The sequence below is a fragment of the Schistocerca nitens genome, chromosome 1, assembly GCF_023898315.1.
Source record: "Schistocerca nitens isolate TAMUIC-IGC-003100 chromosome 1, iqSchNite1.1, whole genome shotgun sequence".
Lineage (NCBI taxonomy): Eukaryota > Metazoa > Arthropoda > Insecta > Orthoptera > Acrididae > Schistocerca > Schistocerca nitens.
This window is the reverse complement of record NC_064614.1, coordinates 707,047,874-707,060,331: the sequence shown is the minus strand read 5'-3', so window position 1 is coordinate 707,060,331 and position 12,458 is coordinate 707,047,874. Positions and strand designations below refer to the sequence as shown.

Genomic DNA, 12,458 nt, shown 5'->3' with positions numbered 1-12,458 from the left:
CGAATCCTGCCTCGGGCATGGATGTGTGTGATGTCCTTAGGTTAGTTAGGTTTAAGTAGTTCTAAGTTCTAGGGGACTGATGACCTCAGATGTTAAGTCCCATAGTGCTCAGAGCCGTTTGAACCATTTTTTTTTATGTCCCTGCGATGATTTAAAGTGTGCTGTGTGATCGTCCTCTGTGAAGCAGTTTTGAAAATAATAGAAATATCCTGCGTCTTCAGTGCCCTCTTATGACTGCAGCTGTTAATATTTCCACATTGACTGTCTAAACCGTTAACACGGGTACCTTCCGTCAATTTCTGACACTAACTGTTGTGACTTAACATGTAATTATCCTTTCTGTTATTATTTATTGAATTACTTTCCGCGTCCGTACGTACGAAAATCTGCAATCGAGATGGTCAGGTCCTAAGGTTAAAATGTTTTCCAGCGGGTAAGGTTCGTCCAGCAGGCGGCATTGCAGTAGCTGCTCCTACACTGCAGTTTGCAGCAGTTGCAGAGAACCTCCTGTGCTTTGGTTGTTGTTGCCCCAACCCCCCCCCCCCCCCCTATTCGGAGGTCCATTCAGAGACAGGGCAGGCTCTGAGTTTTGGGCTGCATCCGGTATCTAAAATTCTCTCCTCCGACGGGAGTTCGTTGTGGGGCGTCCTCTGGGACTTACGTTCATTGCAGGAAGCTTGAGAACTGTAGAAGCAAGAACAGCTGATACGAAGCAGCCCTATTGCATTTTCGGTGATACTTTAGAGGTAATCCGTCGCAGATACGCCCGCGCCTGTTGAGTCCTGTTTGCTAGGCAGCCGCCGGCTCGACACCAGCGACCGGCGTCCTGCTCGGGGCTGGCCAGGCAGCTGCGCCGCGTCGTGCGCTGATTCGCGTCTCTCGGGAGAAACCACTCGCTGACCGCGCGCCCCGCTTCTGCAGCTCCGTGCTCCACATCGAACAAGCAACTGAAAACGCATTGCTGGTATTTAATCCACATGTAAAAACGGATGTACACCTCTATGTATGTATGTATGTTCCACAACTCCTCCTAAACCGCTAAACTGATTTCAAGCAAACTTGGTACGCATGTCACTTATTGTCTGGCGAGAATCGTTTTGGGGTAAGAACCATCTATCTATTAAAGGAAAGGCGGCGGTGGCGAAAAAGTGGTATAACCCAGTGTTTGTGAAGGACAGCACTTAGAGTGTTACAAAACATTTCACACATAATTTCAAACATTTGCGAAACCTTTTATCGCTGACGATCCGCACAAAATAATGAAAAGAAAAAGTTTCTGACTTATTACTTTTTCGCTGTTCGTGCAGTGAAACTGCCGCATAAAGCATGACGTTTTAATTTATACTGTAATCGCGACACATTTTGTAGATGGTATTCGAATATATCACTGAATGCACCAGAAAAATTACATCGTTGTACGACACATAGTTCAGGAGGTATGGCGTCTTTACACTGATATGCGTGAAAAACCGTGTATCATGCGTGATGTTTCAATTTGTCACTTCTTTACTACTATCTATATCCACGAAACATTTCGTAGACAGTAGATACTTATACCAGTGGATGTACCTTAAAAATTATGTCATAGTTCAGGAGGTACGACGTCATAAGCGTTGAGCTGCGTGAAAATTAAGCTGCAGGGTAAAATTCGCTAGGATGCAGGTGAAATAGTATATAAAATTCTTCTTAAGTGTGTTATATATCTGTAAAATATATTTAACATGTGGTTAAATATATGTTAAGTATATTTAAAATGTGTGTACGAGGGCAAAACAATCGGTAAAAACCTCATCCTAAACGAAATTTGGTAAATGTGTTAGTTACAATTTGAAAAGATTTATTGTGGGAGTAAAAAACACCGAGCTCCTATTGGGGATAACGTGATGACGTAGAAAGAGAATAAGCAGGCGACAACGTGTGGGAAGAAGGAGATGGACAGATAGGGTGGAAAAGGAGATGGACAGAGAGAGGTGGAGAAGTGTAACATTATTTATTTATTGTTCATTTACATTTTTATAATTTTTTTGCCTTATAATTTTCGCATATTGGTATTAAATTTTCTGTAGATGTTAACTAAAGTGTGCTATACTGGAGTTTTAAGTTCTGTACATTGTATGTGGGTAATGTATGTAAAATACTATGTAAATTGTTTATTACGTTAAATAATTTTCTGATGACATTTTGTATTTAAAAATATTTGTGAGCATAAATTGTTCATGTTGATGTAAATTTGACAATTTAAGAAATGGTCACGCTTAGGAACGATGTAAGAAATAGGTGTTATGTATAAGACACTGTGCTTTTGTTTGAAACGGAAGTGGCTCTGGGGAGTGGAAAAGGTGGCAAGGGCGAATTGGCGCGTTACACGCGCGGGAAGTAAGTCACACTTGTTCTGTTGGGGTACAGTACATGTGGCAACATAGAGACTGGGTTTTCTGTTATATAGGTAAAAGCATACTAAATTACAATTGTAGTGCTAGGGTTACAGAAGGAGATGGACAATGAGACGGGAAGGATTAGATGGACAGAGAGGGGGCCAGGAGGAGATGGACAGAGTGTGGGGTGGAGGAGACGGAGAGAGAGTGAAGAAGGAGATGGACAGAGAAATGAAGAAGCAGAAGATGGATGGAATAGATACACAAAGGAGGAGATGGATTGAATAAATACATAATCGGACAATGCCGGATATTCAGCTAGTAAACCCATAAATACTGGCCAACGACAGTCCCATCTTTCTCAAAAGGCCACTGAGTTGTATTACGGAAGCCCATTGGTGTCGATCGTGGGAATGTCCCTTTCGTGCACACGTCGGAGCTTCCGTGTCATAGTGCGAAGTCACTCACGCGGCCGCTGACAGAAGAGAGGCGGAACGCTTGCGAAATACTTACCCGACGCGCTGCTCCGCGGCTTTAGTCGCAAATCTTTACTGGCGGACCCGGCTCATTGTCACACTTCTACATTCAGTACAACTAACTGACGACAGTCTCACATAGATCCGCGGGTTTGGGTTAACATTCTCTTTGTCCTATGTCAATAATTAAAGCAGTTTGCCAAACAAAGTAGTTTCAGAAAAATTCCGAGACGTGACCACTGGCCTGCAACATGTACGCTGCCTAGTTTCTGCACGACCTCTAACTGGCTACTATCACCTCTCAACGATAATCAACTCGGCAATAATGGACAGGAATACTGTTCAACTCAGTGAGGAAAAAAGTCACACAAATATATGTCGCTCAAAATTTCACAAAAACGAATAAAATTTATTGGCATCAATTAACCCTAGCGAAGTCCCCATATTTCATCCGACACCATCCCCAATAGTTACTGACTCCACACTCTGCTAATTACCGAGCGAGGTGGCGCAGTGGTTACCACACTGGTCTCGCATTCGGGTGGACGACGGTTCAAATCCGCGCCAGGCCATCCAGATTTAGGTTTTCCGTGATTTCACTAAATCGTTTCAGGTAAATGTCGGGGTGGTTACTTGAAATAGCACGGCAGATTTCTTTCCCTATTGCCAGCTTGTGGTCCGTCTCTAACAACCTCGGTGTCGACAGGACGTTAAATTCTAATCTCCTTCTCCTACTCCACTCTGTAACCGCCGTCACTCGCCGAGATAAACGGGATGGTGCTCAGGCACGATTACACAGCCTCGCACGAGAACACATTTTCGAATGGTACATAGGTCTTCCATAGCAGTAAAGCAATCTCATTGATCACAAATGATCAGAAACTCTGGACTTCTGAAACGGTCACAACTTTAAAAGACACAGGTCGGACCGTGTGTCACCCCACGAGGACTGCAGGCCGACTCCCCGATCTCGAAACCTCCGAAAACGCTCCCCGAAATTGCTTAACGTTTAGGGCTTCCAGCTGATGGGAATCAGGAGCAGAATGTAGACATTTCCATTGGCCGTTTCCTACTGCCGCGTATAGCGCTTCTGTCAAGGCCGGCCGCGGTGGTCTCGCGGTTCTAGGCGCGCAGTCCGGAACCGTGCGACTGCTACGGTCGCAGGTTCGAATCCTGCCTCGGGCATGGATGTGTGTGGTGTCCTTAGGTTAGTTAGGTTTAAGTAGTTCTAAGTTCTAGGGGACTGATAACCACAGCAGTTGAGTCCCATAGTGCTAAGAGCCATTTGAACCATTTTTTTTTTTTTTTTGCTTCTGTCAAGCTCTACTTCCTGTCAGCTCTTTCAGAAGTTTCTCTGCCATTGGTGATGACAACACTGGCGGTCGTGGGAAAACTACTCGCCCTTGAAACCAGCCTTGTCGTCTCTGGCCACTTTCATAAGGGGCTTCATAAGGGGGCTAACGTAGGAGCTCCGAAATACAGGCAATACTGCCCTTTGCTTTCGCCTCGATCTTTGAGGTACATCGGCCCAAGTACTATCAAGCGAGACGTGCTATCATGGCTCAGTTGTACTTTCAGTAATGGTCAATAACGCCCGTCCGGTTAGTCGTGCGGTCTAACGCTCGGCTTTCCAGATTGGGATGAAGCGCCTGGTCCTCGGCACGAATCCGCCCGGCGAACTTGGGTCGAGGTCCGGTGAGCCGGCCAGTCGGTGGATAGTTTTTAGGTGGTTTTCCATCTGCCTTGGCGAATGCGAGCTGGTTCCCCTTATTCCGCCTCAGCTACACTATGTGGGTGATTGCTCCGCAAACAAGTTCTCCACGTACGCGTACATCACCATTACTCTACCACCCAAATATAGGTGTTACACTCGTCTGGTGTGAGACGTTCCCTGGGGGGTCCACCGGGGGCCGAACCGCACAATACCCTGAAAGAGTGGTTCGGTGTGGGGCAGTTGAGGGGTGAAGTGGACTGAGGTAGTCATCGTGGGGTTGTGGACCACTGCGGCTGCGTCGCGGACGGAGCCTCTCCGCCGTTTCTCAAGGCCCCCGGTTAACATACAATGCAATACAATACAATACAATGGTAAATACCTGCTTCTAAGACGTAAAGGGACAGCCGTGGAGGCGAATTACGTTGGACCAATACTTGAATATTGCTCGGCTGTCTGGGATTTGTAGCAGAAAGAGATGACAGGGCAAATACAGAAGATCTAAAGAAGAACAGTGAGTTTCTTTAGAAGTCCATCAGTAAGCCGAAAGCGTCACGGGAGATGCTCAGCCAGCAAGACAAGCGTTTCGAATCACGATGATGTTAAGTGTTGAAAATCCGAGATTGTATGTTCCTTGAAGAATGAGGCAACATATTGATTCCGCCTAGGTATATCTCGCTTAAAAACATTCAAATAGACAATCGTAATCCCTGCGAACCATTTGCAACTGGAAAGGATGGTTTGGGGAGGGGGGGGGAGGGGAGGAGGGGATGAAATCGTGCCTTAATTATCCTCTGCCTCATAGCACAAGGTGGTCTGCGTAGTATAAAAGTACAATAAAAAAGCAACCATAAATACAAAATCGTAGTCAGATAGAAATGTATACTAACATGGCATTGGACAGTTTTAATAAAACAGAAGTTAGTGGTAGTGAGTGGCTAATAACAGAATCTCGGATCCTCGTCTCAGAGACACCCTAGGACCAGCAAGCTGAGGCTATGTGGCCACATCCTCACAACATAAATGTAGAACATCGTAACTAACAGCATCTGTAGCATTTGTTTGCGTATAATTTTGGCCAGTGTGAGGTACAACCCTTTTAAATAGTTGTTGTGCGACATGAAACGTGAGTGATACGTGCCTGTCGGCGTGTTGCAGGTGCGGCTTCCGACAGACCGCCATTCCCCTGGGCCCCATGGACCGCTGCCGGCTGCCTCCGCTGCGGTGAGTACAGCACACAGCAAACAGCGTACAGCACGCAGCAGCGCACCACGTCTGGCTTCCCCCTACTTCCCAGAGTTTTAGCGTGGCGCGTTACGTATTGCTCTTCATTTCGGTGCTTAATCTGGCTACACTCAGTCAAAGAAGTTCTGGAGGTTGCTGACAGATTGAAACGAACTTGTCTGGTGGTCAATAGGTGTCTAAATACTTTAATTAGTTCTTCGTAACTCCATCTTCTGAAAAACAATCCTTTTGATACAAATAGATGTCTCAAGTAATGTCCGTAATTCTCTGAAGCTTTTGCTCTATTAATTCCAAAAGATAGTAAAAGTTTAAGTCGTTCTGGATAGAAGTTGAAAATGCAAGCTACTGTAACCACTCACATTAATTGTTCTTCCCAGAACCAGTTTCATAAGGCTACACTTCTGTCGTCACATGAGTTCATGTCAGGTACTGAGGCTTAGAGATACACGGTGTTATGTTTTAAATAATATTAGAAATCAGTAAAACCTTTTTTTTTTTAACGGAAGTAAAGCGAGATGTCCTTTGGGTCCCGAAAGTGTGAGCAAAAATGAGAACAAAACATTGTGTGTACACATATGCAATTCATACATACTCAGTGAAGCAAGCACTGTAGTATTAATTAGCGTAACAAAAGACTAAAACGGAAAAACACCAGCCGATGGGAATATTCTGTGACACGTCAACGGCATTTTATTGTGAAGTTCACAGAGCTCTTTCAGACAAACTCTAATATTATGGACGTAGGAAACCTTTCCTGAATGTATTTGCTTAGTGTGTAAGCTTAATGTGCAGGTGAAGGTGGTCTATAAACAGCACAGACAAGAAGAAAATGTTAGCTTTTGAAATGTGGTGTTACATGTGAAAACTGAAGATTATGCTGGTAGATCGAGCAACTAATGAAGAGATACTTAGTTACAAACGAGCTCTGTAGCACAAATTGCCTACACAAAGGATACAATGATAAATTTATAAGCTCTGATGCGTTATGAATTATCGTTTACAGGGTTGACCATAGGGTTCAATAATGGAAACCCTTTGTTGTTTGTCATACGTATCGTGACACATTGTAGTAGATGATGGGTTAACCAAGCTGTTACTCTCCAGTAGTACTCTCCGGCATTTGCGGATCAGTTGAAAGAACAGAAATGTTTTTAAAAAGTGGTGGCTCCTTGTGTGGTCAACGCTCGCAACATTTTTCATCCCTCAAGATAGTGAAATAATAGGTTCTTATCTGAACAGCATTCTTGATAGCTTTAAAACATGAGTATAATGATACTCTGCAGTTTTTTGCGTCGACATGATTTTCACGCACTATTTGAGTCTGTATCGAACTGTAACACGTCTCAGCACGTTTCTTTACATTGCTTGTCCGCAGCTCGTGGTCTCGCGGTAGCGTTCTCGCTTCCCGAGCACGGGGTCCCGGGTTCGATTCCCGGCGGGTCAGGGATTTTCTCTGCCTCGTGATGACTGGGTGTTGTGTGATGTCCTTAGGTTAGTTAGGTTTAAGTAGTTCTAAGTTCTAGGGGACTGATGACCATAGCTGTTAAGTCCCATAGTGCTCAGAGCCATTTGAACCATTTTTACATTGCTTATCGAGCAACTCTCAGGTCGATGATGATTTCTCACATTTAAAGTCCGAGTCTGATGACCATAAATAAAAATTGGTAATGCACACTGATCATACAATTTCGTTTCAAACACATCGGAAGTTTAGTTTTGCTAGCCCTATTTAATTTACTGGAATAACCCCAAGACACTTTCGCTGCTCTGTTTTTTCCTTGCTGTCCATTCAGTCTCGGTCTTCAGCTGCCATAAATACAAAAACGTAGCAACTGCTTCAGTAACTGCATTGTCAGCTTACACTATTTTCTTTTCGGTGTGTTTTTTGTATATTATTGTAGTCTTATTGTAGTCGACTTTCAAGGCTAATGCAATGACATCTTCGACTGGTCTTCAAAATTCATCTTCATTAGAGGCAAACAGCGCAATGTCATCAGAAAATTGAAGGATCTTCCAGTATATTGCATTAACACGTACTCATTCTTCGCTATCCCATCTTCGGAATTTTAAAACTTCATCTGGGACTGCTGAGAATAGATTTGGAGGTATGGAATCTCTTCGTGCGCCGCCTCTGTCTACTTTGAATTTCTCACTACCCTGATTAAGTACAGCGTATAAAGCGAATCTCGCAAAAGGGGTTTATACTGCTTGAACTTCAATAATTCGAACAAAATTTTAAAAAAACTATGAATCTTTAAGTCACTTAAATAGTCGCGACATTACAGATGATGTTTTACAGTTGAAGATGTCCAAAATGTCCTCCATCGGCAGCAATACAGCGTCTGCATCTCTGCGCTGCGGAACTGATCGATACACAAGTGTTGTGGTTGTCACTGGAAAGTATTCGCAGGCAATTTCAGTCGCCTCTCTCAGGCTATCCAGTGTACGTGGCATCGTGACGTAGATGGTGTCCTCTACAGTTCCTGACTAAAAGAAGTCTAATGGTATTAGACCGGTGATATGGGGGGGGGGGGGGCAACAAATGTTTCATCCAGCAGCTCCCGCACGTGACGACGGTAACGTGATGGAGCACCGTCTTGTTGAATACAATGATCTTCATCTCATTACAGCTGGTACAATTCGATCCTGCAACATAGTAACACACTTTACACCTACCATTGTTCCTTCAGAAAACAATGACCCGCAAAGTCCTCTGACAGGCATACCACACCACAGATGTAACCCAGGAAGATAAATAGCTCGTTCTTCTTTAACATGGGTTTATACTGTTATGGCGACTGACGGTCCCATCCTCGCCTCATCACACCAACGAACGACGTCAGTCAACCGTTCACTATCGCAAATATATTCACATACTTCGAGGCGCCTAACCGTATCGCCCTCATTCATTGCGTGAAGCGACCTGGGAATGTAGGGTTTCCACTTCGCTTGCTTTGAAATGCGGTTAACACTTGATTCTATTACACCTGATTTACTCTCAGCTAGTCGTATGGGCTTCTTTGGGATTTTGTGAAAGCCTGTACCACTGCATTCCACCCCCCTTTTGTCCGCCAGTCATTTGTTCCTGCCACGCCGTCCCTTCTTCAGATGAGGCACACTTCCTTCCGCTCCAGTCTGTCGCATAACTTCGTTACTGTTAAATTCTGTCCACCGTCGTCTCCGTCTTTCTGTCATGTTTTCACGTTTCCAATAACGCTTTAAAATCCACTTTCCTTGCTCCAAGAACAAGTTCCCAGTCATCTTGTTATTAGCATAAAGTTATTTGCAACCAAAAGTAAAAAACGAAAAACAAATGAACGGCTACACACACTGGCCCTGGGTGGCCTTATAATCACTATTGGATTAGATTGTCATTAATAACTCTTAGTTATTAAAGTTCAGACAGTGTAAATCCCATTGTGGGACACCCTCGTATATTCTACATTATTCTAACACAGGCTGATACAACACTTTCTTTTCAAGGGGATCGACGCAAGGCAGCAGAAAATTTTTCTTTTTAATGGAGTGGAGAGAGAAATCATAGCAACAACAAATATCTGAGCCATCATTATTTTTACGTTCAAAAATAGTCAATATGTGTAAGTAGTATCTACAAATAAACCTTTTCTGGTATTCACACAAATTTCCTTCCGTACTGGTGAAAAAAATAGTAGTCCAAATATTTGGGCGTGTGTGTTGTCTTACAGCTTTGTGTTCTACTCCTTTCTGTCCCAATGCTATGTTGACTAGAGGAGCAAAATATATAATGATTTCCTTCTGGCAGGGGAGCACGTGTACCTAGGAACACATGATCTTTCCTGGTCGGTTTTTCTCCCTAATGACCGATTGTAGAATCATATGAAGGAATGAGCACTAGAGATCACTATAAGCAGTTTCTTGCAGTTTATACTTTTCGTTGTGAAGCATGAGATTGTGTTTTGTGCAGCGTTTGTAAATATATCTAATGTTATACATTTAATTGTTGCATACCGTATGAAAGCTATGTAGAAGATACTGTTAATTCTTCAGTTACAGAATTTTATCCTGAGTAAAATTCTGTATGTTTTTAAATTGCTTATATAATGTGTGGACAGCCAAGCCATACTTCGTTGGCCGTGCACTATCCTGTACCTTGTAATGGTAGAAGAACTTCTACCATATAAAGTGTGTGATATTTTCAAAATAGCTGAGTTATTTAATGTCTTAATAATTTTTCCTTCCTGCAAACTGAAAATTTGTTTTGCTTTCCTACAGGCCTAGATTGTGTTTCTCAACTTGTAACTTGATTTTTGTCATATTTTTACTTGATTTGATTTCCCTTGCTGATTACTGGTGTGTAGCAGAGCCCTGATTGGAGCCCTGAAGAAAGACATTGGTGGCCCGGGCAAAGAGATGCACACCTGGGTACACGTTTTCATAGGCAACCGCAAGTATTTTTCCATGAAGACATCGACGTCTTGTCTCACAGTGGGATAAATGTATTATCAGGTGCGGCGATTACTTTTAAAATAGTAAACCGATTACTTATTTCTTCCCATCTGTCTTGTTTTAATTTGACTGCCCCTTATATATGTCACCTGCAATAACAATTAGCCATATAAATTCAAAAGGACTTTTTTGAAACTTCTTCAAGCATTGCTGAGAAGACTGCTGAGATTTTAGTTTTCACATCTGCTCTTGGTCAGCATTCAATAAACATAGCACGCACCTTTCACAAAGCTTTCACATAGTCAGTACACACATTTTAAAAATTAATTCTATCCACTTTATAGATCTATCCCACAGATCGAACTGACGCTTTAATTACGTTTTTAAGTGATCTGTACCGACGTGATATACACAAAATTTCAGTGATTTCTTTGAGTAACTAGCTGTAACTTGCTACGTCGCCCTCATATGCTGAATTAATTATTCCTATATCTCCAAACCAGACAATTATTTTATGACTTGACAGTGTATTAGGCTCTACCATACACTTAAGAATTATAAGTGTTGAATAACTTCAAATTCATGAATATCTGTCGTGATAGGCTGTGTAAAGTGGAACTGTCTACACCGTGCTAACATGGCTGGCATAAACAGGGTAGCCAAAATACTTGCTCTACTGAGCGATTCCCACACCAGGTGTACGACTTCAAATCCGTCAGATACAATAGGTTCGTTCACTAGTCGACTGAAATTTAAAATAGATCTCTCACGCCATATTAAACTACTGATTATTTTTAACTTGAGGCTGCTACTCGTAATGTCACGAATCATACAACTTTCTCGTAAGACAACAAACGTTTTCAAAGAAGAGGTTACTCTTCGGGTAACGTTTTTTTCGCATGTAACTCGACCCTCCCTAGCAGCTGTCTTGACTCTGTACCTTTCGGTGATAAATGAAGACCTTCCGCAGAGGCAGCAAAGAACTGGGGACAAGAACACTACGGGCTAACAGATGAATGTCCACGGTGCGGAGAGCGCTGGTACACGTACGTGACAGTGGCATGTTAAACAAATGAACATAGGTTGGTAGTGCGCTTGATTTGTCGCCGTGGAGCAACGCCCTGACCTCGCCGGGGTGCACGACGGCGAGGAACGCTTTGTGACGTCACAGCCGCAGCTGCCGGCTTATCCCCGTCCCCTCGTCAGCGGCAACTTGTTGCGCGTCTCAGCCGCTTTGTTTCCGTGACGTCACTAAATCAGAGGAGGGGGACAAAGCCGTAAGCAGATTACCCCGCCCAGTGTACTCGCTTCCCCTGGCGAGCGACAAAATGTCGACTGGAAATACTAACCCCACTCCCTCTATCAAACCCTCTCACCCTCTCTCTCTTTCTCTTTCGGTAACTCAAGTGTCTCCGCGAGCCACCTCCTGGGTCTGCTCGGAATGAAATATCTGCCCCGCGCTGCCAACCTGTCCAGCTGGCCCCTGTTTGCAATCAAACTTCCTCCGCAATAAAAATAAATGAAAGGGTTCATTACGACTGAGAGAACAGGTTTTCCGCAGTGTCGCACGGCATTCATCAGACGACCGGAGAGTCTTGTAGCGTGGGTTCGGGAGCTTGTAAAGGCGCTTGCTTCGTCGGGCTATCAGCTAAACACGATTGCTTCGCGAACTGTTGCCAGACTCGATTATGTCGTACGTTGGTCTCGGGCAGTCTGAAAACTGTAAAACCGTTTTTCTTGCGGATGGACTCGCTCGACGAGTTCAGGTTTTTCCCTTTCAACATTCCTTACGGCAAAAACGAATAGGATGAATGCACTTCATTTATCTACTTACGTTGCTGCAGTGTTTATCTTCGTTTAGTAAAAGTTCTGCCCGACAAGTCTGAAAGATAAGACGCTAATAACTACAAAGTGAGCTGGGTGTGCGTATTTTAAAATTCAAAAATATCTTTTTCCTTACTGTAGCGCTTACGGACCATCTGTTGCTTATGTTGTTGTTGTTTACGATGTTTAGTCTGAGGACTATTCTGATACAGCTCTCCATGCTAGTCTAAACTTTGGTAAGTCTCTTTATCTGTGCATATCTAGTACAACCTACATGCAGCGGAACCTGGTTATTGCAGTCAAGTTTTAGTTTCCATATACAGTCTTCCGTCTGCCTCCCCCCACATTTCCTTCTGTTACCAAGTCAATTTTTCTTTCGTTCTTCAGAATGTGTCCTCT

General features: G+C 43.6%; 1 long non-coding RNA gene across 1 annotated transcript in view; it reads left to right on the top strand.

The window, feature by feature from the left end:
* LOC126236858 (uncharacterized) overlaps nucleotides 1-12,458 on the top strand; it is a 423,152-nt gene that overhangs the window by 269,759 nt on the left and 140,935 nt on the right. The window contains exon 3 of the long non-coding RNA XR_007544996.1: nucleotides 5,721-5,786. This is a non-coding gene — a long non-coding RNA (uncharacterized LOC126236858). The remainder of the gene's footprint in view (nucleotides 1-5,720; nucleotides 5,787-12,458) is intronic.